Source organism: Siniperca chuatsi, linkage group LG12 (assembly GCF_020085105.1).
Source record: "Siniperca chuatsi isolate FFG_IHB_CAS linkage group LG12, ASM2008510v1, whole genome shotgun sequence".
Taxonomy (NCBI): domain Eukaryota; kingdom Metazoa; phylum Chordata; class Actinopteri; order Centrarchiformes; family Sinipercidae; genus Siniperca; species Siniperca chuatsi.
Window position 1 is genome coordinate 3,312,693 of NC_058053.1, and position 26,675 is coordinate 3,339,367.

At 39.3% G+C, this 26,675-nt stretch overlaps 1 protein-coding gene across 2 annotated transcripts in view; it reads left to right on the forward strand.

Annotated features, from left to right (window-relative positions):
- LOC122885504 (inactive dipeptidyl peptidase 10-like) overlaps positions 1–26,675 on the forward strand; it is a 212,921-nt gene that overhangs the window by 147,625 nt on the left and 38,621 nt on the right. The gene's annotated exons all lie outside the window — the stretch shown is intronic.

The window sequence follows — 26,675 nt, forward strand, 5'->3', positions numbered from 1 at the left end:
ATATATGGGTTTCAGAGCAACGTCATCATTGAGATGCAAATGTGTGAGGGGGTAGAAACAGGCCAGCCTTTAGGAATTATGGACAGGGAGACAAAATTTTCCAAATTGGGCCCACACCCACACCTACACCCACTCCAGCACCACCCACCCACCCTTAGCTCTAATACCAACACAGGCAGTTTCAAATAAGCTCTTGGTCATTAGCCTTGTAGTGACACAGATGGAGTCTCTAACAGCCATTTCCAAATCCAGTGTTATAGACCCATCCAGGCAATGCTCTGTTTTGCATACATATACCCAAATGGTTATAAAGCACAAAAGGAAAGCAAGCAATGCTTATTTATTTGGCACCTTTCACAGACACCAGTCACAAAGTGCTTCACATTCAAAGAAATAAAATCAAAATAAGATCAAATAAAATAAATTTCAATCAAATAAATAAAACAAAGTTAAAACAACAGATAATATATACAAGGGGAACAGACATAAGACACAAGTTAAAACATAAAATACCACATGCTACCTAAATGCCAGTCTGAACAGATGCTTAGCCAGTCCACAGAGTCGAAAGACCTCAGGCTTATTGGGAGACTATTCCAAAGCTTAGGGGCTGCTGACTGGAAAACGGGATCTCCCCAAGTCTTAAAACGTGTCTGAGGTACACTTAAAAAACACTGGGTAGATGACCTCAGAGCTCGGCTCGTGGTATGGGATAGCAAAAGGTCCATGATACACTGTGGAGCCTAGCCATGTAGGGCTATATAAGTGAGCACCAAAATTTTACAGTGGATTCTAAAATTAACAGGAAGCAAGATTACATGGGCTAGACTGAGAAGATGAGGCTAAGGCACCAAGGTTCTGCCAGATCACTGACTGATGGTTATCAGCAGCAATAATCAGGACTTCAGTACAGAACGTTTATGAGGCTCATCAGGTTTAAATGAAAAATACAACTGGATGTCATCAGCGTACAAATGATAGGCAACGTTGCTAAAACCACTGATAATCTGTCCTAGTGGCAGCATATATATGGAGAATAAAATGGGTCCCAAGACCTGATCCCTGGAGGCCACCACATGTCCGACACAAGGTCACCTACAGAGACTGACAAAGTCCTATCTGTAACATAGGAGGAGAACCACTCCAATGCAGTTCCATAAATGCCCATTTCAAGTCAGTCGGATAGGCCTATTTGTTTATTTTCCTGTGCTGCCTCATCTTGCCCATTTATCTCTGACTCTGAGTCTGCAGAAGGAGCTGGGGAAGTGGACCTGCTCTGCATGGGGATACTGGTCTCTCACTCAGTGGACCTGCTTTGCATGAGGATACTGGTCTCTCCTAGCCTGGCATCGCTAGGACCATCCAGTTCATTTTCGATTTCTAAGGGGCTTTATCAATGGGCGCAGACCAAAATGCGGATGAAATTTGGATGCAATTGGATAGACCTTCAGTCAATCAGAGCAACAAAACATGTGATGTAGCGTAGTTGGTAAATTAAACGTACCAAATCCTGTCGGAAGTACGGCAAACACATCTTTCTTATCAACAAAAGCTTTAAATGCAGTTGTTTATTCTTCTTTTGAAGAAAAAATACTAGCTACTAATATTAGCTATTAGCTCCAGTGACCTGGTCAGAGCTACTGTATGGATGGTGCAAAGTACTGAAGGCTGATAGATAGTTTTGCACAGAACCTGGTAAGGAAGAAACACTTGTTTTAAGGTAAGATAGGTCACACTGTTACTGTGTGTTTAAGGCAGTGTGAACGTTTGTCAGGCTCTGTGATCAATCCTTTGGGGATCAGTTTGAAGTGCCTTTAGAGTTTCAGTGTGGGATTTGTTGACAGCTGACTAATGGCTTTGGATGGAAAATGCATCAAGTTGTTAAGCTTATAATTTTTCAGAGAAAAAAAATCAAACAAGTGTGCTGAGTCTCTGAGTCAGGATCCTGTGTAGCTGATAAATATGTGTATTGAAAATCGTGTATTGAAAGTTTGTTATGAGGGACATTTTAGTCATCTGATATGAGTGTTTGATGTCGTGGGACACACAGTTCATTTCTCATTACCCGTAGAGCTAACTTTGTGTATAGTCTCAGTTAGCATTATCATTGCTACTACCTGCCTTGTCACTGGAATGCTTTGAAAATGCAAGAAGTGCCACATACAAATTTACCTTTTAATAGTAATAGTTTAATAGTATGTAATAGTGGCTTACACACCTCCCTCACTGGTGTTGAGAACAAAGTTTTTGCTAACTGATATCCAACACACCACCAACCAAGATACTGCTCTGCTAGCTCAACAGTCAAGTGTGGTTTATATGATAGAAGGGGTTAGTTAGTCGCTTCTAAACACATTTGATTCGATATATTGGCGCATACAAGTTCAAGATGAGTCAGAAATATTTTAACGTTTAAGGGAAAAGAGAGGAGTTTTGATATAAAAATACTCAAAAATTATATTTAAAAAAAAAGTAGCATTACATAAAGAAGAAATCAACTGGAAGTGTATAACAATAAGTAAAGTAACAGACAAAGAGGTGTAGGCCCATATGAAGATAGGAGATAGGACAGGATCCCCGAAGTCTAGACTCTGGTGATGGTGGAGTAAAGCCGATAGGTGGTTTATGAAAACTTTTTGTTGAATTTCCTGAACATCCTGGAGGTCATGGTGGTCATGGGGGGTTACGCAATAGTAGGTCTGAGAGACAGAATGACAGAAAGGTAATGATATTTAAAGAAAATATCCAGGGACTGATTGGCTCAAGGAACGCAGGCAGAAAAAATAGTGGTCAGATACGGTGACGTCAGAATTGTGATTGTAAGGAATTGTACTTTGCAGTTGGTCAACGTGGAACTAATTTTAGAGCTAACTTTATACTGATGGATAGTTAAATCTATCACTCTGCATCATTCTATTGGTTAATTATATGTTTTGTCTGTAAAATATTAAACTGCAAAGTAAATTTTACCCATAATTCTCAAATGTAGTGGAGTAAAGGTAAAAGTAGCATAAAACTGAAATACTCACGTAAAGGTACAAGTAAAATTTTAGGTACAGTAATTGAGTAAATGTACATTTTCAATTAGAAATTTCCACCACTGTGATTTGACCATATCTTTAACATTGTTATTAATTGCCAAAATATTAGGTTCCTCCCTCACCACTGTCTTTCAACAAAAATATCATCTTTATAATGTTCTATTTACAGGTCTTGCATCATCATGTATTTTTAATTTAAGATTAAAAAAAAAAAAAATACTCACACAGAATGTTTACATAGGCAACAGAAACATAATAACAATCAGCATCAGGCCTCTGAATCACCACCCTCATCTCTTGATTTAAATAGATATGGTGTTGTGCTCATTGTTGGCTGCTGACCCAATCACAGCAAGATTAACAGTCGGGACGTCATGAGATTGATGCAGCTATACAGGTTGTTGTAGGTCGACATGCAGACATGTTTCATTTTAGCGTCAAAATGTGTTCCTAGCAGGGTAAGGTGACGGCACAAGTAAACATGATGTCAGACTCAATGATGAAGTGAAAACAAAATGGCAGTTCAGTCTAATTATCAGGTTACATCAGCATATTCAGTTTCATTCAGAATTTTCAGGTTTCTTTCCATAATCTCAGTCTTGAATTCAATGCATTCAAGTATGCTCTTATTTTTGAATACCATAGCCATGCTATACTAAATTTTGGCACTACCTGGAATCTAAGATGAATTGAATTGCCTTTAAAAAGTCAGATCTGTCAAACTATGTAGAGTACATCTTGTGTCAGTCCTCTGCTGTCCTTAACCAGGTGATACTGTTCTGAAAAGGACTTCACAGCCACTTAAAGTACAGAAAGGTGTGATATTAGAGAGCAAGCAGACCACGTGTTTTTGAGGAGGTACACGATCTTGAGATGTCAAGATGTGATATCAAAAGCAGCCCAGCTGACTTTCCATCCCTGCTGTCACTCACATCTTGTATTTTACTTGGTTGTAAGAAGTTACATTACATGGGTTATAAAGACGAACCCATGCTGAAATACATAGTCAGGGTTGAATAAACATCTACACCATGATCCTCTAGTGCTTGATAAATTTTGACGAGGCCCGGGTCAGGGGGTGATTAAAATTCCATTGTGACCTGTGTGCGACTGGCAGGTCACATTCATTCACTAATAGAGCAGCAGGGCAAGCTTGAACCGTAATTACCAGCTTTCCATCAGAAAAGAGATGAAAAATGAGATATGCAAATTGGACCCTCCACTCTGGAAGGGATCAACTGTGAGGATTAGTGACAAGGCGATTAAACAGAACTGATTTGCATATTTTGCATGAAGGGTTAGACTTACAGTTTGGAACAATACGGCCAATTGCCACAGGCCCAGTTTAGTTTTTATTACAAGGTTATGTTGAAGGAAGAATATAGTAGAAATTGTGCTGTTGGTCTATTTCTAATCTAGTTTTTAAAGATGTTTCCGTTTTTGTAAGCTCTAATAAATAAAGTACAAAAAATTACACTTACATTACAGGGTTGTGATATAATGATTTGTAATTTAACTGCTTGAGATATTCTGAGGATGAATCACTTTAGCTGTAAGAAGAAAAGAGACATTTGAGACGGACTTGAGATGCAAAAATGAGGACTTGCAACTTGATTTGGACTTGAATATGCGGACGTGACACTTGACTTGGTGAACCATAAATATTGAAATAAGACTGTGAGTCTGCAGTCATGCTTGCGCCTCTGTGAGGCTGTACTTAGGCACAGCGGTGCTAAATGCTAACATCAGCATGCTAACATGCTCTCAATGACAATGTTAACATGCTGATGTCAAGCAGGTATAATGTTTAACATGTTCACCATCTTAGTTTGGCATTTTAGCATGCTAAAATATTCTAATTGGCACAAATCACAAAGTACAGCTGAGGCCGATGGGAAAGTCATTAGTTTTGCAGGTATTTGGGCATAAAGTATTTGACTGATTCAAATTTAGACCTGAAGATACTGATGATTATTAATGTACCAGTTATAAGAAATAACTCATTTTTCATGCTGTCTGCCTTGTTTTGATCAAGACAACACATACTGCACAAGGAATGTGAAATAAAAATATCTGATTAAAATATTGCTTTTTAATATTCCAACAGCTTGATGTACACTACTAAAAAAAGGCTGTCACCTGCTCATAATGGTTCAAGTGTCTTATAAACACACAGCCAGGACATTACATTCCAAATCATCTTGGATCTAATTAACAAACTAATCTACCTTACAGGGTTTTGGATTTACCTAATGCATTTTCTTTTCATTGTGCATAGCAAAGGTCTGTGTGACCAGTGATCGGAAATAATCTGTGTACAACTGTGTGTAACTGTGTAACAATAAAAAATCACTAGTGTCAAAGTCTAATATTAATTTCTATCCCTTTATAAATCTGTATCATTCTGACATTTAAAACTAAAGCATTGTGTTTGGGTCATTGGTTTAGTCCTGTGTTTAGTCCTGTCCCACTATCATCATGGCAGAGCAGTACAGTACACTGTAAAAAATATCCCTAACCCTGTGCACCACAGACTTCAACCTTAGGATGTAGTTCATCCCTCTTCTAACCTAACCCTTAGTCCCTAGTGCTCAATAGTTTGGTCATATGTAAAACATAGAGATGGAACTCAGAAATTAAGTTCAGGCAACAACTCTTTAGTTATATTGACAAGAGTTGACAGATAGGCTTTATTTGTATGTTTACTTTTTCTCTTTTAAAGCAGTTTCATGTCTAATGCATTGAATGGTTTTAATATTTTGGTCAGAGAGAAGACCTTGTAGACACAAACAAGCCTTCATCATCATAGTAAAAAAAATAGAATTAGGACTGACCAATCAGGGATGTGTTGAGATGAAAGCTCAGGAGCAGTGATGTATAGAAAAACTACAATGTTCTAAACAGACAAAAACTCAGCAAGGGGCTTTTTGCATCATTAAACATATTAAACGTTTGCTTTCAGTGTTATTATTCAATTTCAGTTTCCATTATTTGGTGTGATTTTAGCCTCGTGCTATTATAATTTGCATGCCGATTGATAGCCTGAAAAGCTTTCTGACTTGCAAGTCATGTGTCAAAGTCTTGAGACTTGAGTTGGACTTGGTCCAAAAGACTTACAAACTGCTCTGGCTTCTACTGTATACCAGTTTCACTGTACAGTGAAATACACTGTTACCCATTCGTCCTGTATGCATTTAACTATCTTTGTTGTCCACCTGGCAGCACTGTGTGAAACAAAGCAACAGCCTTGAGCTTGACACCTGTGTGATGAAGAGTCATAACAGCAGTTCTTTTAGCAAAAATAAATTACTTTTCTAATAGGTTCATCTCCGGTGCATTGAATGAAATAAAACATTCATTAACACTTTGTGCCCAATTTCAGCGCCTTGGTGGAGATGTTACAGTGTGACAGAGTTTGATTCTTGTTTTTTTTCCTGATTCTTACATGTAATTGTTTGTTTTGGTTCAGATATTACATTATGTTTTGTTATATTTCTAACAAATTATGCAAAACAGCGCATAATGTTCTGGATTTGTCACCACAAAATTGTTTGTTGTCAGCAGCAATAAAGTCATTGCCTTGTGCTTCAACTGCCATCTTGAGCAAAGATATATAAAAACAATGTTTTACTTGCCCATATAGCTTAATTGTTTTGGTGCTCTGCCAAATCCACAGTATATGTGTGACATTACAATACAGTGTGGAAAACGCTTGACCATCGCTGGGCAGAAACAGAGGATTGGAACAGCTATAGTCATTGTTCCTGTGCAAAATAAAGAGGCACACCCTCTTTGGCAGGCTCAGCTGATGGAGCAGTGGAAACAGAAAATCACCTGGGAGGCAGGACGCTCCATCAGGCTCTCAGGCCTCAGGTAGCAGGAACAGCAGACATCAGTCAGGAGGAGACAGAGACACAAAGCAGATTATCGCCTCTTTTGTGGCTGCATCTTGTGATGTTACATCATCTGTTTTTGTCTACCATAAAACAGAAATATAGACACAGAAAAACAAAGCACATCACTGTGCATTGTTAAAACAATTTCTTCTCACATTTCAAAGGCATGCAGGTCTGATAGAAGACAGATGTTTAGGTGATGATGAAGAATACTGTCGTCTCCCAAAAGATACAATTGTATGACATGAAACTACATCATGCGAGTAACACAAAGAAAAGAGAAAAACAGCACAGACACTTAAAGAGTATCTTGGGAGTTTCCCCACAGAAGAAGTGTAACTGAGTCGCCCCTGCTTGGCACCAGCTCACTTATAAGCAAAAAGAAAATTAATAGCCTAGTGGGAGTAGCTCTCTGGATCTTTACAGTAGAAAACATGGAATATACTATAGAATAATAAGGACTATAGGATATGTGCTGCTGACACCCTGAAACCATCTGGTTGTCATGGCAATGTTGCCTCTAGGTACACTTACAGGTATGAAGCTTTGGGCTTTGAACTTTTGCAGCTTCCTGTTTGTGACACTGCTTCCCATTATAGCAGGCCCATTTTGAGACTTTGCACAAAAACACACCATTAGTATGGTTTTAAGATAACTAAGAAATAGTTCATCTTCATACCAGAGTGAAGATCAAAATTTCAAACTTCAAAAGGCTGAAACTGCTTCACCCTCTGCTTTGATTTGGTCAAAACTTGAACAAAGAAAAAAACTTCATGGACTGGAAAAAACGAAAAAAATTGCTCTTTAACTCTAATTAAACCGGATATCTCAGACGCTACTTGCCCAGTTTTGACAAGACTTGCTTTTTAACAAGAAAAAAACTTGTAAAAGAAAACAACTTGGGTTTTATTTTTGTAGCTCTGGTCAATGGTTCCAACGGTTATGATAACGCTGTACTCGATAAAATAACTGCTGAGATCTCAGAATGCGCAGACATCACTAGAAATAGGCCCAAAGGGGCAAAAAAACATGAGCATTCAGATCATCAGACATGCCATAAACAAACCTGGTCAGCCCAGTTTATTTGGAAGAGAAAACAAAGGTGAACTATAAAATTAGTACCCAAACTTTCTGTTGCAAACATCCCTCACAGTTTACTGACCGTCATCCTGGTTTAACCACTTACCGTAGTTGTGCACACTCAGTTTTTCTGTGGAATGAAATAATTATGTATATATAAATATAAAAAACTTTGTCCTTCACCCCCGCGGGTGGTCTCATCCTTTGAGCTCGGGTCCTCTACCAGAGGCCTGGGAGCTAGAGGGTTCTGTGCAGTATCTTTGCTGTTCCTAGTACTGCACTTTTCTGGACCGAGATGTCTGGTGTTCTTCCAGGGATCTGCTGTAGCCACTCCTCCAGTTTGGGGGTCACTGCCCCGAGTGCTCCAGCTCTTCTCTGAGCCCTTGGTATTTCTCTAGTTTCTCATGTTCCTTTCTCCTGATGTTGCCATCACTTGGTATTGCCACGTCAACCACAAAGGCTTTCCTTTTCCTTCCTATCCGACTAAAGTTCTGTCACAAAGTATCTGATTGCCATGTTTAACGATTTCACTGCAGTTAGAGAAAGCAATTACTTTGGTGAGTACAAAGTTATCATAACCAGTCTTTAAGACTTTAAGATATTTAAAAGTGGGGGCAAGTTTGCTTGATCGACAGGTGCCTCACATTATCACATCCAGCTGAGTTGGTAGCCTCTTGATCATTCCATCTCATCTAAACTCAGGTTCTAACTTTTTGCCCAAGTTGGGATTTTCTGTTTCCATGCCACTGCCAAGGTAGCAGCAAGTGATAGGCCAACTCAAAGCTAAAAAAATGACTTTCACTAACTTGTGCGTGAAGTCACACACACTATGTCTTATATTTTTCAACAGTCAAGTGTCATAGATCTAGGGGTATATATATATATAACTAACTATAGAAATATCTGTTTTAAATACCAGACAATTCATGGTACTCCATCACACTGATGCTAAATCGTCTAAATCCCATATTCAAATAAGGCTGCCCTGCTTACTGACTTGCAACATTGTCTGCAGTGGCCTAATACAAGTCGAGATATTAATGTTCAAGGTACATTTATTTGTCATTCTACACCACGAGTCTGCACAATGTAAATATTTGAAATTAGAATAGAAATAAAATTAAAAATAGAGCCCTACAGAGCCCTCTGGTCCTGGGCTGTGTACATCCCATGCCAGTTTGTGATGTTTGCAGTCAGGATTCTTTCTGTTGCTCCTCTCTAAAAGTCAATAAGAACTTCTGACGTTTCCTTAAGAAAAACAGCCGTTTCTGAGCTTTCTTGTCCAGGGTGGAGATGAGAGAGGACCATGTCAGGTTCTCTGTGATGCTGATTCCCAAGAACCTAAAACTGTTCACCTGCTCTACCTCAGCTCCACTGATGTAGACAGGGGTGTGTGTCTTTGCCTACTTTTTCCTAAAATCAACGATCAGCTCCTTGGTTTTGCTGACGCTGAGCAGTAGGTTGTTCTCTGTGCACCACTCTGCAAGATTGTTGATTTCCTCCCGACATGAAGTCTTATCGTTGTTTGTAATCCAACCGATGATGGTGGTGCCATCCGCAAACTTCACAACAGAGTTGTCTCCATGTCGGGGGCTGCAATCGTGGGTGTACAGCGTGAACAGGAGGGGGCTGAGCACACAGCCCTGGGGGGCTCCAGTGTTGAGCACTAGAGTGGAGGAGGTGTGACCGCCAATCTGAACTGTCAGGGGTCTGTTTGTGAGGAAGTCCAACATCCAATTACAGAGTGTGGTACTCAAGCCCAGAGTGCTAAGTTTGCCAATCAGTTTTGTGTGGGGGGAGATTGTGTTGAATGGTGAGCTGAAATCAACAAACAGCATTCTGATGTAGGCGGTGTTGTTCTCAAGGTGTGTGAAGACTGGTGGAGGGCAGTGGGGATGGCGTCCTCTGTGGATCTGTTGGTTCTGAAAGCAAACTGGTGAGGGTCCAGGCTGGCTGGGATGTTGTTCTTTATGTGCTGGAGAACCAGTTTCTCAAAGCACTTCATCAGAATGGGGGTGAGAGCCACAGAGCGGTAGTCCTTGAGACTAGACACTACAGTCTTTTTAGGTACAGGGACAATGGTGGCTGTCTTGAAGCAGGTGGGAACAATCTCCTGTGACAGTGATATGTTAAAAATGTCAGTAATAACATCAACTAGCTGGTTGGCACATGTTCTTAGTACACTACCAGGGATGTTATGTGCATTTTTTGAATTTGCATCTGGGGAAATGTAAACAGCAGAATCAAAAACACTGGTGAAGTCTCTGGGCAGATAATATGGTCGACATCTTAATTTAAAGAGATAGATGCCTCTGTATGAATAATCTCTGATCTCACTGTATATTTTGTCTGTGAGTGTCCAAGCCTACATAGCTCAATGTATGTGATTTTGAATTTTGTCTGCTGTGTTGACTTTACTTTTGCTGCTCTCCGTACTCCCTTTGTTTATATGTCTCATAATATTCTGCATGTATTTATGGTCAAAGTACATTAAATATGGCAGCATCCAGAGGCTTTTAGAGACACAGGGAGGCTTTTTGCTGTGAAGTAAACTCACAAATGTAATCCGATTGGACAATGGGAAAAAACACAAATGACGTTGGGCGCTTTTCAACTCGCACTCCTGCAAAAACGCGAGGCGCTCCAGGCACTGGAAAATGACGCCTCTCACTGCAGAAACGCATCCTGTCTGATCACAGCCTGAGGAACGCAGGTGTTGTACTTTAACAACAAAATCACAATGGCATACTGTTTGTATTTTGTTGATGATTGGAGAAATGTTGATATGTAATAGTAGGTATCAACATTCACTGCAGCAGCCACCATTCACACAGATTCATTTTAAATTTATTTACAGACAAACAGAATACAAATACGTTGTTTCAGGAAGCAGGTGCTGTTTTTCCACCATAGAATTATACATCAGCGGGATATTTGGTTCTAATTCAAAAAATACCAAGTGGACTCAAGTGAGGCAGCAGAGACCGTTTCTGTCTCTTCTTTTCAATTTGTGTTCGGCAACAGCTAATTTGTTCTTTCATCTGCAATTCAGGCTGGAGGTAGGACACTGGAATATGAACTCATCTCATATATGGAATTAATTATTTTAAGACAACTCTATCTGCATTATTCAGAACATTGTCAAGACAAAGCTGTAGGAAAATGTATTTTCAACTTTTGTATTGACAGCCAAAAACAAGCACAAATCTCGTACCTGTTTAGCAAAATACAGAACAAATGCAAGCATTCAATCCATTTATGCCTTGACATGCAAACAATGGAGGCTGTCACTCAGAATCAGCGAGTCATCAGTCAACTTTACACCCACACACTTCTGTGCCTTTACAGTTTAAAGCTAATAAGCTATTTCCTTTTCTTTTTAACAGTTTTTTAGCGTCAGTGGAAAAGGAACAGAAAATATGCTTATTAAGAGAGAGAGATCATGTAACAAACGTCCCCACCAGATTCAGATGCATTTACGTATGACTGAATGCCGCTAATCCACAAAGATGTCAGATGACATATAAAGACTAAAATGCATGGGACTTGGATTGACAGGAGCATTACAAGATGTCTACAAGGCTAAAAAAACAAGGCTGTTGTCAACAGTGACAAACAAGTATCCCAGAGATTATGAGGTTTTATCAAGCTTAATCACTCCCAGTTACAGATGTAGTCAGATAACGGTATGTAATCCTATAGAAAGGTGAAGCTAAGAGCTTTCTCCAACACCTTGTAACAGACTCCTTCACCCACGTCAGAGCAGATCAATATAACCAGCTATAAACAGTGTACCTTATGAACCCTGAGTACAAAGACTCAGTTCAAAGCCTGCACGGGATCAAATGATGTGATTAGCAGGAGACTCGTTCACTGATTTTAGAGCAAATCTAGGTCCCTTTCTTATTCTTTTCATCATTCATTACAGGTTTTGATTAACTGCAAGCACAGACTTCATGGTACAATTCATAGATCAAAGCCTTGGATTCCAACAAACCCACATAAAAATCCTGCTTCAGGTCTGAAAAAAGAAAAACATTTTAAAAAGCAAACATGGCAAAAAATGTATATAATGAAAAACTACTTTAGTATGCTTATTAAATAAAACAAATGAGGGGACATGGCCTCAGACGCTAACGCCACCTTACTGTGCAGTGTGAATAGGTTTTGGCACCTGAGTGACAAAAGGATTCACATTTATATGTTAAACACTTATCTGATCTTGTGCACATTACAGCATGTGCACAAACACAATGCTTTAATGAAGTGAAACAATGATAGCAAAGACAACATGTTGATTTCCAATCAAACTAGAATACAGAATAAGGTGTAGTAGAGACGGGTAATTTAAAAGCAGGCTAGTTGTGTTGTACAGTAATAAACATGAAATGAGGACCAGTGCATACTGTACTTGCAGTTGTGTTTTACTGATTATGAAATTAATTTCATTTGCATTCTTGTGAGTTGTCATAAATTAAGAAATTCTTCAGAATTAATAAATATTTCCAAATGGAGGCAATAATGGCTTTAGAAAACACTAAAGTTAGCAGCACCATAGCCTAAATGCATCGATATTTACAGAGCACTCATCAAAACAAAGTACAAAGTGCTTCACAGAGAGAGAAATAAAATACCACAGTGAATGATTAAATACATAAAAACAATAAAATAAACAGCCAGCTCAGGTAACATCAGGATCTGCTTTCCGATAGAAATGCGTTTTGAGAAGAGGCTTAAACAAAGACACTGACTCAGACAACCTCATGTCTTCAGGCAAGTTGATCCAGAGCCTCGGGGCCCTGATGGCAATACTGTTACCAATTCAGTGGCAACACTTTTGCCAGTCCAGGAAGTGTCACATTATTATACCAGAAGCCATAGGGAGGTCAGGTGGCTGGTATGTACAAGCACAGGACTTTGACACCAGAGACCTGGGTTCATGTCCTGCATCCCATTTGTTGTTAGGTGGAGGCCACTAAAAAAGCGCCACAGGAAGTCATTCCTGCCTGTGGCCATCAAAGTCTTTAACTCCTCCCTCTAAGTGTCAGTCTGTATGACCCTAAGTCATTAAACTGGACATTGATCATTAACATCACTGCAATACTTGAAATAATTGTCCAGTATTCTCTGTTTAATACTGCTGTGCACTCTTTTCAGTTTAAAATTCCCTATTTATTGATATTTATTCATACTTCTATTACTGCTGTGCAATATCACCGTCTCTCAACCGGTAAACCGACTTTGTACTTCACACTTATTTTATACTTATACCCACTTGGTACTTAATTTATTTCCTGATATGTATTATAGTGTATTATTTTTTGCTTAGTACTTCTATTCCTGTGTGCACTGACCTGACAGTGAGCTGCTGTGACAAAAGAGTTTCCCCTCGAGGATCATTAATGTATTTCTGATTCTGATTCTGACTGAAGCATTTACTTAAACCGGCAATGAAGTATTTTTGGCCACTCGGGGGCAGCAGAATCAAGTTGTGAACACAACACTGACATATTGGCGCAACATCATCATTCATTTGGAGTCTTGTTTGTGTCCACCTCATTTTAGCTGGTTTTGGTCTCCACCAACTACAGAGGGAAATGTCTGACTCTTTAGCTGCTAAATGCTCCACTATGTTCTCCAGCTGGTCTCTAACTGAGTCTGTCTGCTGTTTGCTGCTGAGCAGTAGGTACATTAGATTTGTAGAGCATGAAAACATCTGCCTGCTGCAGCCGTGAGAGTGAACCAGAACAGTAACGTTGTGTGCCGGACAGCTAAACAACGAGCTGAAACTCACTGTGAAGCTCCGTAAAGCCGAGGGGAGCTGCAGAGTCAGCTGACAGTCCTCTGCAGGCTCATCACTACCAGAGAAACCTTTCACATTGTCACATTGATTTCACACTATTTCATATATTTTTAGTATTAAAATATTGGTTATAGCTGATTTAAGGCAAGGGAAAGACTGTTGTTTTGGTTCAAATTTGAAAAAATCAATACATCCTGTCTCATGCTTCAAATCATCAATGGCTTTTTCAATATCTGACCTAAGCCATGATGACTCTCTAACCTTAACCAAGTGCTCTGAGTTGCCTAAACCTAAACCTAAAAATCATGCATTATGTATCCTACAAGTTGTATTTGCTACTGAAAATAAGTTTCATATGAACAGAATATTTGGGAGACGAGGCTGCACACTGAAAGATGTTTTTATGTAGTACTGAAATAAATAGAAATAAATGAATTCCTGGAATTTAGAAAAAAACTAAGCATCAGTTCAGGCAGAGTACTCAAGTAGCGTTTGCATTGGCTGACTGGCATCAGCTGTTTCATATAAGCTTCACCATAACTGGCTCATTCCAGCTGCATGGATTGTAACATCCATTGATATGTGTGCAGGTGTACAGCGTGGACATTACACCACACCAACATACTCCTTATGTACAAGGTTTTTTGTATTGTTGATTTTAGATGTAAGTTTACTCAGAGGGATTAGTTCCTTTCCACCAAATCTAACTATATAACTATTTCCTATAAATGGTCAATTCCTTGACGTGTCTCTGACTGAAACACATTCATCAATCTGACAAATGATGCTCTGCTTGTCAGAAATAGTCAGCGATGGTTATTTTTAGGTGCAAGTAAAGTTCAGGTGTTTAAGACACCTAAAATAAGATATTCAAACATGATGAGAACTGCCAACTGCCCTCGCTGCCTGATTAGTTTGGGCTGTATTTCTCTGTCTCACTGCTTCCTGTGAATTCAACTTAATCTTTTATTATGTGCTGTTCTGTAAACAATGATGCAGGGAGGCTAATAAAAATGGCCATGTGTCAATTTGACTTGCTGATTTCTGACTGATGATTCTTGTTTTCAGGGCCCTAAAATGACTTTACATGAACAATGTTACACTTTAATGTACAATTATACTTACATGCAACTTTCATAGTTTTAGATGTGTTCTGACAGCTATGTAGTTCTACTATTTATATGCTGACCTATTTGAAAGCGGCCTCCCTGTCATAGTTTTGGGTTTGTGTTCTGTTATTTCCTGTTTTATTTTGGTAAAAGTTCTCCCTCTTGTGTCTTGTGTAGTTTTTCTTCCTTCTTGTGATTAGTTTGCTTGCCCTTATTGGTTCCATCTGTGTCTCGTTGTCTCCCTTACCTGAGTGTATTTAGTCTGTGTTCTTACTTTGTTCTGCATCAGATTGTCCTAGAACTTGTGTTAAGCTTCCTGACCATAGCATTTTGTGTTTTGGATTTTTTTTCTTGTGGACCTAGTTTATGGATTTTGGGTTTTTGCCGGTTCCTTGTTGGACTTGTTTGACTGCTTACCTGGTTGAGACCACTGTCTGAGTAGGCCTTGTTCTTTTCATCGAAAACAATTTGAACTGAACCTGCTCTGCCTGCTGTCTGCATTTGGGTCCTCTCCCTGTTTCCAGGCTTGACACTTGAACGTGACCCTCTCATTTGTTTTGTTTTTAATTTTTTTTATTTAACTTTTTTTTAATAGAGTTGATTTCAGCTCACATGTAATACTGTATGACAGTCTAAGTTCATAGAAAATGGATATGAAGAACCACAGATATTGCCACTATTAAGAAAATTAGGTCAAAAGCTGGTGTATTCAAGGTTATTAAAATTCACATGTATAACCATATGTTCCCATAGCACTGAAGTCTATTTTATGCAAGCATTGGAAAAAAAAAAACTCAACTCTGACACTGCTTGTGTTCTTCTGTGATCTCTCACTTGCTTGCCAGGGCAGGTCTTCCTGGTTCGAGAACTTGCCCCAGCTCAAACCTGCTTCTGTCCCTGATGGGAAGGAGTAAATCTAGAGTTTAAAAACCAACTATCAATAAAGACATCACCTTTTATTATTACATGTGACAAACACTATGTAAGCAAACTCAAGTAGAGCCTCAAGACCTGCAGAGCAGAATTGTCTTTTCTTTTTTTTTTTTTTTTAAAACAGTGCTCTACCAGTTAAATTACAGCATCACTGCAATGAGTGTGCACTTGCTGTCTTTGCGTCTCTGCCAGTTTTTACAGCCAGCAGGCTTTTGTCCATCTCTTGTGTTGCTCTGGAGGGATTAAACGTTCAGCACATTTTGCTTTCATTTGTATCTCTTGCTAATAATTGGTCATAGATGCACACCGTTGTCAGCTATTTTCACTGCTGTCAGCAGCGTCCACACAGGCTGTACTGAAACTTAATAAATTATACAGACAGCATAAACATCTCACTACTCATTTGTGTCATTAGAAAAGTCGGATCGACTGTGCGTTTTCACAGCCGTACTCTGATTTAATGAAGAACAAACAGTGAGAACTGTTTTTAGCTCTCATAACATTCTTTATCAACATTAGTCAATTCAGTCATGAGATATAATTAAACTTGTTAACACAACTTTAAATTATTTGGAGATTAACAAATCTTCATTAATGGTCTTTATGCTTTAGCCTATTCTCAAAGGGGGCTGGAATATATCCTAGTGTGCACTGGGGGGAAGCAGGGAAAGATGCTCACCAGGTGGGTCAGCGCGCTGCCACAACTCATATTTAAACTGTTAAAGGCTGGCGATATTTTGTATTTTTATTTTAAACAAATTATATGAAATGAGCAAAACCAACAATGCATTGATCATATTAACAAGTATTGTGTGTGTATCCAAAGCCTGATATATCGTCTTCCTCTGTGCCGTAGAGCTCCGTTGTTGCACTGGGTGACATGTTCCTTCATTACCATTAACACACACACTGACTTTTACTCAGTGGTTCCAGTGTCCCCCCTTACATGTTCACAGACTTTGACGTGCACCCCTGTTAAGTTCGCAGGGGCTCAGGGCTGTCCATGGATGTATTATAGGAACTGGATATTGGACTCAAAGATGGCAGCCATTCACTTGAATGAAAATTGCTCATAAAAGTGCATAAGCCGAAAAAGATTTCTAGCTTCCAGGTTTCCTTCCTCGTTGTCCCTGCGCATGCACATTAGTGTTTCTCCCTTTGGCCCCGCCCATGTGTTCCTGCTCGGCTCATGGATATAAAATGTGTAGTACAAAGAGCAATAACTGACCGTGTTTGCAGGTTGAGGTGTCCTATCAGACTGTTTTACAGACATTACTTTTATAATTGTGATCTATGCGGATATTCTTTGCAATACCATGGTTGGCCACTGGGACAAATTGGCAGCCTCCATGGGACTGTCCCACTGTGAAATCAGTAAGTGTGACTGGTTGACTTTTTGAGCCTCTTCTGCATACTTTTTGAAAGTCCACAACTTTGCAGCCTTGTATGTGATGACATGATGGTGACATGTTCTATTTATTAACATGGAGTAAACAACAAACACTCCACTTTGTTAAACTGCATATAGTCTGAAATATCAGCTTCACACTTCACTGCCTACAGAAATGTCTTTGTCTAGGTAACAGTGGTGCTGTCCCATTCCTCATCCAGTGTTTGGAGCACATTTACGGTGATGTCACAGGTGACTTTGTTTAAAGTCTGGGGAGGCCTGAATGCCACAGTCAGAGCTTTGGGTTCTGTTCCCTGAGACATTTTTCTAATGAGACATTTCTAATAACAGAAATTACACACAGACGGGGTAGAGCCAGGGATGGTAATTGATTGCAGAATTATTACTTAAACTTCTTAATCTTAATACAGTAGTCACATGCAGTATGTATGTTGAAAGAGTTTTTTCATCATTCATCCTGTCATTACTGACAGGGAAGCAATCCCTTCCTAGCAAAATCAATCAATCAATAAAACTTTATTTGTATAGCACCTTTCATACAGGTTAGTGCAGCTCAAAGTGCTGTAAGATGTAAGAAATTGCAATTTTGGCAAACTCATGTTTCATCAGACAAAAATTGGGAACAACTGTGGATTTTGTTTCGCCATCTTTTACAGAACTTTTACTATTTCCCACAAGACCGAGAAATGTCACCAACTTGACAGACTGAGGCCAGTTAAGTGGACACGGTTTTGGAAACTGACTTGTCAATCTCCCTGTGGCTGTAACAAATATGTATAGCTTCTTAACTCACCTTTTTAAAACAATCCCAAAGAAGAGAGAGAGGCAAAGATGAGGATAAGAAAAGGAGAAACAGTTACAATAATGTATGATGAACATCAGAGCAGTAGTTTTTTTTAAAGCTAACACATTAATCATTGTTTAACTTTGTTAAAATCATCAACAGTTCAAAGTCTAATAGCAAGTGCAGTAGAAGATACTCATTAATCATAGAATATGGATAGTAAATCCCAGTGACATGTTTAACTTTTGCGGAAAGACCCTTAATGAAAGACTAAGTTAGAGATTGAGCACTGAATTACAGAAGCTAGTAGCTAGCCCGGAGTTGATGTCAGGCGTTTGGCTCTCACCGTCTTTTTGTTATTGTTCATGACAAATAAAACTGATAAAGTGTCAAATTAACTACTCAAAACCAAGGACCCCAGATAGCAAGTCTGAGTCAAAATTCTACAAAACTGAAACAATTCAAGGATATAGAAACAATGTTTTGAGACTGGACTTGACCATGATTTAAGCACTACAATGATGGTGTGAATCGGTGGAAGTCACCTTAAAATAGAGAGATAGGATGAACTGAAAAGTGATGTCAAGTTAAATTATTTATACAGCACATTTTAAAGCAACAGGTGGAGACCAAAATAACAGCAAAAATAAAAAGATTGTGCTATTTTTCATTTTAGTTCAATGCAAATGTTGAAAGCTATACCGAATAAAAGGGATTCAAAAGGATTTGGATTCAATAAAATGCTATCAAACCCAAAGTCTGGTTGTCATATGTCAGAGGTGGTCAATAACCTATGTGCTTTAAAAGATCAACGTTGTAATATTAATAACTTTTTTTTTAATTGGCACCCATGCTTTTGGTTTTTGGACATGGTATTCATCTTCATAACTGTTGTTGTATTTGAGTGTTGAAATGTCACAACCTTTTTTGTTTAATCATCGAGCCGACAACAAAGGTCACTGTACCCATGTGAGCTCTACACCTCATTTAATGGAGTACTGCTGAAAAGTTCATTTTAGGGCTCATTTGGGACCTGTGTAGGGTGAAGTTTCAGTATGTCAGAGTTTGAGAAATATGTCTGAGCACTCTGCGGAATCAGTATTTACTCCCAGGCACAGTTCTCCACAACACAGATATATTTGTAATAATGGCTGCAAATTTATATTGAGCACACTCAATACTCAACCCCTGTGTCAACTGCAGTACATTCAGTATGCGCTGAGAAGTTACACTCTGCATAAAGTCGATATGAGTCACTTAGAGCTTGGTGAATCCTCTTCTAAACAGTAATTTACCTTCACTATTAACAAGAGGCTGTATTACTGATGTTTCAGCTTATTGTTATGGAACGTTCATGGGTGTTCAGGCTGGAATCCAAAGCCTTATTGTGGTCTTTTTATAATTTATAATTAAAGTGCCATAAACCTCTTCAGTTCAATTCAATTCAATTCATATAGCGCCAATTCATAACAGAAGTTATCTCATTGCACTTTTCCTATAGAGCAGGTCTAGACCGTACTCTTTATAATATTATTTTCAGAGAGCCAACAAATCCCACCATGAACAAGCATTTGGCGACAGTGGCAAGGAAAAACTTCCTTTAAGAGGCAGAGAACCAGGACAGAACCAGACTCAATGGTGGGCGGCCATCCGCCGCTGCTGTGTTAAGAGAGAAAGAGAGAGAGGTTTAGAGCTAGAGAGAGGAGAGGTTTTGGGGGGTCGGGGAGCACAATGCGAATACCACCTAGAATTTTTTTAAATAGTAATGTAATTGTAGTGGTAATATTAATAAATTAATAATAATAATAACAGGAATGACAGCTATAGGAAAAATAATGACAGTATTAGTAACAGAGCCAATAACAACAACTGTAGTAGCAGTTGTCAAGCAGGAACATCGGGCGCAGCAGGTGGCCCACAACCACAGATCCAGTCTCTGCAGCTCCGGAGGCAGAAATACCTGCTGAAAGCGACAGAAGGAGAGAGGAGAGAGACGAGAAAGCACACAATTACAGGAGAGAGGAGATGTTGAGTTAGTAACATGCAGTAATGGGATAAAAATGCATACAGATGGAGAGCGAGAGAAGGAGAGAGCAAAGAGGTGCATCATGGGAAGTCTCCTGGCAGTCTATGCCTATAGCAGCATAACCAAGGGATGGTCAGCCTCAGCCCTAATTATAAGCTTTATCAAAGAGGAAAGTCTTAAGCCTACTCTCAAATGTGGAGATGGTGTCTGCCTCCCAAACCCAAATTGGGATCTGATTCCACAGGAGAGGAGCTTGATAACTGAAGGCTCTGGCTCCCATTCTACTTTTGGAGACTCTAGGAACCACAAGTAACCCTGCATTCTGGGAGCGCAGTGTTCTAGTCGGGTAATACGGTATTATGAGCTCTTCAAGATACGATTGTGCCTGACCATTAAGCACTTTGTAGGTGAGGAGAAGGATATTAAATTCTATTCTGGATTTTACAGGGAGCCAGTGCAGAGAAGCTAATATTAGAGAAATATAATCTCTTTTCCTAGTTCTTGTCAGTACACGTGCCACAGTATTCTGGATCAACTGGAGACTCTTAAGTGACTTATTCGGGCAGCCTGATGATAAGGAATTGCAATAGTCCAACCGAGAAGTAACAAATGCATGCACTAGTTTTTCGGCATCATTTTGAGACAGGATGTGCCTGATTTTTGCAATGTTGCATAGGTGAAAGAAGGCAGTCCTTGAAGTTTGTTTCATGTGGGAGTTAAAGGATAAATCCTGTTAATAATAATCTAATAATTTTGCCTTGGGAGGCATTTTTAACGTCCACATGAATATTGAAATCATCTACAATAATTACTTTATCTGTTTTAAGCACTAAACCTGATAAAAACTCTGAGAATTCAGATATTCAAAAATTCAGAATAAGGACCAGGAGTGCGGTACACTACAACAAATAGAATTGTCTGTCGTGTTTTCCAGGTCGGGTGTGAAAGACTAAGAAGACTTTCAAATGAGTATAATTTAGTTTAGGTTTAGGGTTGATTAATAGGCTTGAGTCGAAGATGGTTCCACCTCCTTGGCCAGTGCCTCAAGGAATGTGAGTATTAATATGACTGGGCGGAGTGGATTCATTTAGGCTAACATATTCTTCATGACCCAGCCAGGTTTCAGTAAGACAAAATAATATGATACTCTGATATTAAATCGTTCCCTAGTACAGCTTTATTATTTATTTATTTATTTATTTATATAGTGCCAATTCATAACAGAACTTATCTCATTGCACTTTTCCTATAGAGCAGGTCTAGACCGTACTCTTTATAATATTATACTGTATAATAATATATACTGTCTTTAGATGACAGAGATCTGATGTTTAAGAGTCCATATTTAATTCTCCTATTTTGCTGTGCTATTTCAGTGTTTTTGTTTAGGTTTTTATGTATAACTCCTCTTCTGTTAATTTTTGGTTTTATTAATTTAAGTGGTCGGGGGGCAGACACCGCCACTAAGGAGGGTAACTGCTCTGGAAGAACAGAGAAGTGTGTAAGACTGCAACTCTGCCTCCTGGTCTCAACTCTGAGTTGTCATGGTTTAGGTCCACTAATAAAATCAGTCAGATTTCTGGATATGAGAGCTGCTCCATCCAAAGTGGGATGAATGCCGTCTTGCCTAATCAGACCAGGTCTTCCCCAAAAAGTCCACCAATTATTTACAAAGCCCACATCGTTTGCTGGACACCACCTTGACAGCCAGCGGCGGAATGAAGACATGCGGCTAAACATGGCATCACTGGTCAGGTTTGGCAGGGGCCCAGAGAAAACTACAGAGTCTGACACTGTCTTTGCATATGTATACACCGACTCAACATTAACTTTAGTGACCTCCGATTAGATTAATCGGGAGTCGTTACCGCCGACGTGAATAACAATCTTACTGTATTTACGTTTATTCTTAGCCAGGAGTTTTGAAGAGGATTCAACGTCGCCCGCTCTGGCCCCAGGAATACATTTGACTATGGTCGCTGGTGTCGCTAACTTCACATTTCAGAGTTGGTTTCTCAGTGGGTGTGTCACTGAGTGGGGAGAACTTGTTGGAAACATGAACAGGTTGGTGGTGAACCGTGGGCTTCTGCTTAGGGCTATGCCTCCTTCGGACAGTCAGCCAGCCTCCCTGGACGGCTAACAGGAGCTACCTCTGGTTGGTCCGCACAAGCTACTGGGGGCTGACTAACTACAGCAGCTTTTGATTGAGTTCCCATAGAGCAGAACCGCGTTTCCAATTCACTAAGCCTCGCCTCCAATGCTGCAAATAAACTATATTTTTTACATGTACCATTATCACTAAAGGAGGCAGAGACAAATTTGTTCTGTAAATAGTTCTCTTATTCTTGTGATCAAAAACATTGCTCTGAAGTTCAATTCTGTGGCTGTTCTGTAAATAGTTTTCTAATAAATAAAGCAACCTCTGGTCAACCCATATCAGTTTCATGCTTAAATTAACAACTTGCAGGTAGCCCTCCCCACATCCGGTTTAAGCACCACCCATGTCCAGGTTTATGCCCTGCCCATTCTGAGTACAGATACGAATACTGATAATTTAGTTGGTTGAACATACAGATACAGATAATGGTGTACCCACTCATTCCTATTAGATACCCTTTACACTGGGACATAAACCTAGTATCGTACGTAATATTTCACATTTAAGGATGGTGCAGCATACTGTACTTACTTCAATAACACACCTGCAGTAACTGATTGTTTGCCCGCTTGGTGGCAACAGAAACAAGCTGTGAACACAATACTGACAAATTCTGATCATTTGTTCGCAAACAGTTGTCTGTTTACACATCCGGCAGATAACAAGCAAAATGTGAATTCTTGGTTTTCTTCTGGCAAATGTAAGTCAGAAATTCACTCTCCTTTTAGCTTTGTTTTGGTCTCCACCAACTCCTGAGAAACATATTTGGCTCTTTAGCTTCCAAATACTTCACGATATTCACCAGCTACTTGCTAACTGTGTCTGTCTGCTGTGCAGTACAGTGGGGGTTTCAGAGCTTTTCCACTGAAAAAAGCTGCCTGCTGTAGCTGAAAGCAATGCTATGAGAGCGGTAATACTAATCGAACATAGAAAGTTGTGAGCCAGAAAACCAAAACAATGAGCTGAAAGATGCTAAAAATCTCTGTAGAGCCGAGGGGAACTGCAGAATCGAGTAATAGTTCTAAAGTTCTTTACTATGAGCGACACCTTTCACATTACACATTTGATCCATTGTTATCAGAAAAATTTTGATTATAGCTGCTTTAAGTAATTTCTACATTGCTAAAGAAGCAATGCACCAGCCCGTTTCCAACTATTAGATAAGGTAAGATAAGATAGAACTTTGTTTATTCCAAAGGAAATTCTTGTGCAGCAGTTGCAGTACAAAGTAGGATAGAGTGCAAGTATAAAAATATCAATAAACAGATAACCAAAATCCACAAAAAACAAAATATACACAATGCCAAAAATGCCAAAAGAAGGTTAACAGTAAGGATCATAAATTGCTCATATCTCAAGTTTCTTCTTGGTGAGTTGCATATAGATACAGTATTATGAGAAGTGGCATATAGCTATGTATGTGCATTATCAAATCTCAAGTACAGTTAAGTGTATATGGTTTAATTCCAAATGTTCAATGATTATGATATTGCACATTATGTCCTATTATGTCCATAATGGATTATGATTGTAATCCACAAAGTGACAGTAATCCAAAAAGAAAGAGAATGTTTCAATGAACAGAGCAGAACAGAGCTGAAGTGGAGGCTGGAGCCACCTCAGCACCCCGTGTGTCTGCTGTCCATCTCTCGGCATGAGGTAGATGAGTTGTGAAGTTTGATTGCCACAGGAAGAAAGGATTTCCTGTGGCATTCTGTGATGCATCATGGTGGTAACAGTCTGCTGCTGAAGGTCCGCCTGTGCATGACCAGCACATCGTGGAGAGGGTGAGAGTCATTGTCCATGATGCTCTGTAGTTTGCACAGCATCCTCCTCTCTGACACCACCACCACCAAAGAATCAAGCTCCACCCCCAGGACAGAGCCAGCCTTCCTGATGAGCTTGTTAATTCTGTTGCCGTCGACTGCCCTCACCCCAGTCCTGTGTGCCTGGGGCAGCGGGACTTGGAGTTAGTGACTCTGGCTAATTCATCATTTACCTGTGAATGCATTTACAGTAAATGGGGCCAGTTTCCATCCACTGACCACTTGTTTCACACACAGTGGTGAAATAAGGTGTTTACATCGCTAAAAATAATAGAATGCATCCACATGTGACATCTGCTCAACTTTGGCAACATCTGGATATAGATACCTGGTGAACAATCCCTCTTGCTGAGGAAATAAAAACAAAATCATAAATATAATGAGCTGCTACTGACGTGTATGCCTCTCATCCATATCGATATGGGTTCAGGTTTATCCCACACAGTGAGGGCCATCTGTTTTTTTATTAGAAAATGCGACCAACATTATGGCAAATACCACCACATCACAACATGATTACAAAGTCTTGTGAACGCTGTGGGCTCCAAGTTTAACTGCAACAATGGTCCCTTCTTTGTAGTTTTTATCTCCACCATGGTGCTTTTAATTGCAGGCATCCATAAATCTCAGTGATGTCTATTGAAAGGAACATGGTGAAATTTACCTCTGGGTTTGGTACTTTCAATAGTACTGGTACTGTCGATTTCTGTTCAAGTCCTTCAGATACCTGGGCATGGTCTTGACTTGGTCTATCCTTGACTTGTTTAAGTTCAGACCTCTTCAGAACTTCAAACCTCTATTTGAACATACCATGAATGATCTTGGCCTGTAGTCCCATCTCCCTTTATCCCTGCCAGGGAGACTTAATGCTGTCAAAAAGAATATTCTCCCCAAACTTTTATTTCTTTTTCAGTGCATCCCCATTGTTATTAATAAGTCATTTTTTAAACAACTTGATTGAGATTTAACCTATTTTATTTGTAATAAATAAAATGTGAAAACCCCTAGAATTAGAAAGGACTTTTTACAAAGTCATGGGACTGCCTAATTTTCAGTATTATTACTGGGCCTGTAATATGCGAGCTCTCTCTTTCTGGGGTCAGGCCTTTGAATCAAATGATCAACCTGCCTGGTTGCAGATTGAGCAGGCCTCATGTCATCCTACCTCCCCTGGTGCACTGTTCCCTTCCTATACCGTCGGAATTTGCTAACGCTAATCCTGTTGTAAAACAGTCCCTTAAAATCTGGACTAAAATAAGACAGCATTTTGGATGGCATGGGAATTCTCTCTATGCTCCTCTGTGTGCAAACCACCATTTCCATCCCTCTCTTTTAGGTAGCTCCTTTCAATTATGGACTCGTAATGGAATTATAAAAATGAAAGATCTTTATATTAATGGTACGTTTCCCTCTTTTGAATTACTGCTCACTAAATTCATTCTGCCTCAAACCCATTTCTTTCAATTTCTACAAATTCACAACTATATTAGATCCAATACAACTTATTTTTCTAGTGCACCTAATAGCATTTAAATGGAATCTTTGTTTTCTGTTGATCCTTTGTCTAGGGGGGTAATATATATATATATAACTATAGGTCTAATCAATTAGATATATCCCTAGATTTTCAGAAATCCTCTTGGGAGGAGGACTTGGGTATTGGCTTAACTGAGGAGCAATGGATGGGCGCACAGGAGGGTGTGCACTCAGCATCTATATGTACCAGTCATGGTCTTATCCAGTTCAGGTTGTTACATCGTCTTCATCTTTCAAAGGTCAAGCATTCTAAAATGCATCCTAATACAGATCCTTAGTGTGACCGCTGTGGGGTATTTCCTGCCTCGTTGGGGCACATGTTCTGGCTGTGCCCAAAATTATCCAATTTTTGGAACTCTACATTTAAACCTTTGTCTGATATCCTGGGACACATGGTAGAACCTGAGCCAGTGTTGGCTGTATATGGGGTACTGGGAGAGGACAGTCCTCTTAGTGGACTCACTTCCACTGTGGCGACGTTCATGACCCTTTTAGCACGCAGATTAATTCTATTGAACTGGAAACAGGCCCAACCTCCCACTTACGCTGTGTTGATCAAAGATGTTATGCAACACCTTAAATTGGAAAAACTCAGATTCCCTTCACAAGGTTTTGTTGAGAAATTCCATAAGACTTTCATTTATTATGTAGAGGCTAGGCAATAAATATCTTTTAACTCTTTGCTACAATAAATACCTAATGTGAGATGTAAATAATCACCATATAAAGCAGCTTTGTACCTTGCTTAATATTTATACTGTATATGTACTGTACATGTAATATTGTTTTTTGTGTGTCTGTATGTAAATTCTGTACTGTTTTTGTAATATTTAGTATAATTTGTATACAGTGCTTACTGTTTGTTTGTTAACTAAAATACCAATAAACAGACTTTTTGAAAAAAGCGTGAATTCCATACCTACAACTGAGGGAGTACTATAATAAGGAAATCAAAACAGACCCCACAGTGGGGGTGAATGGTGTGATCCAAATTATGATCAGCTCGTACAAAGGAACAAAAATTAGAATCTGCACTATTTCAAAAATGGATGACAAATAAGCATTCAACTAA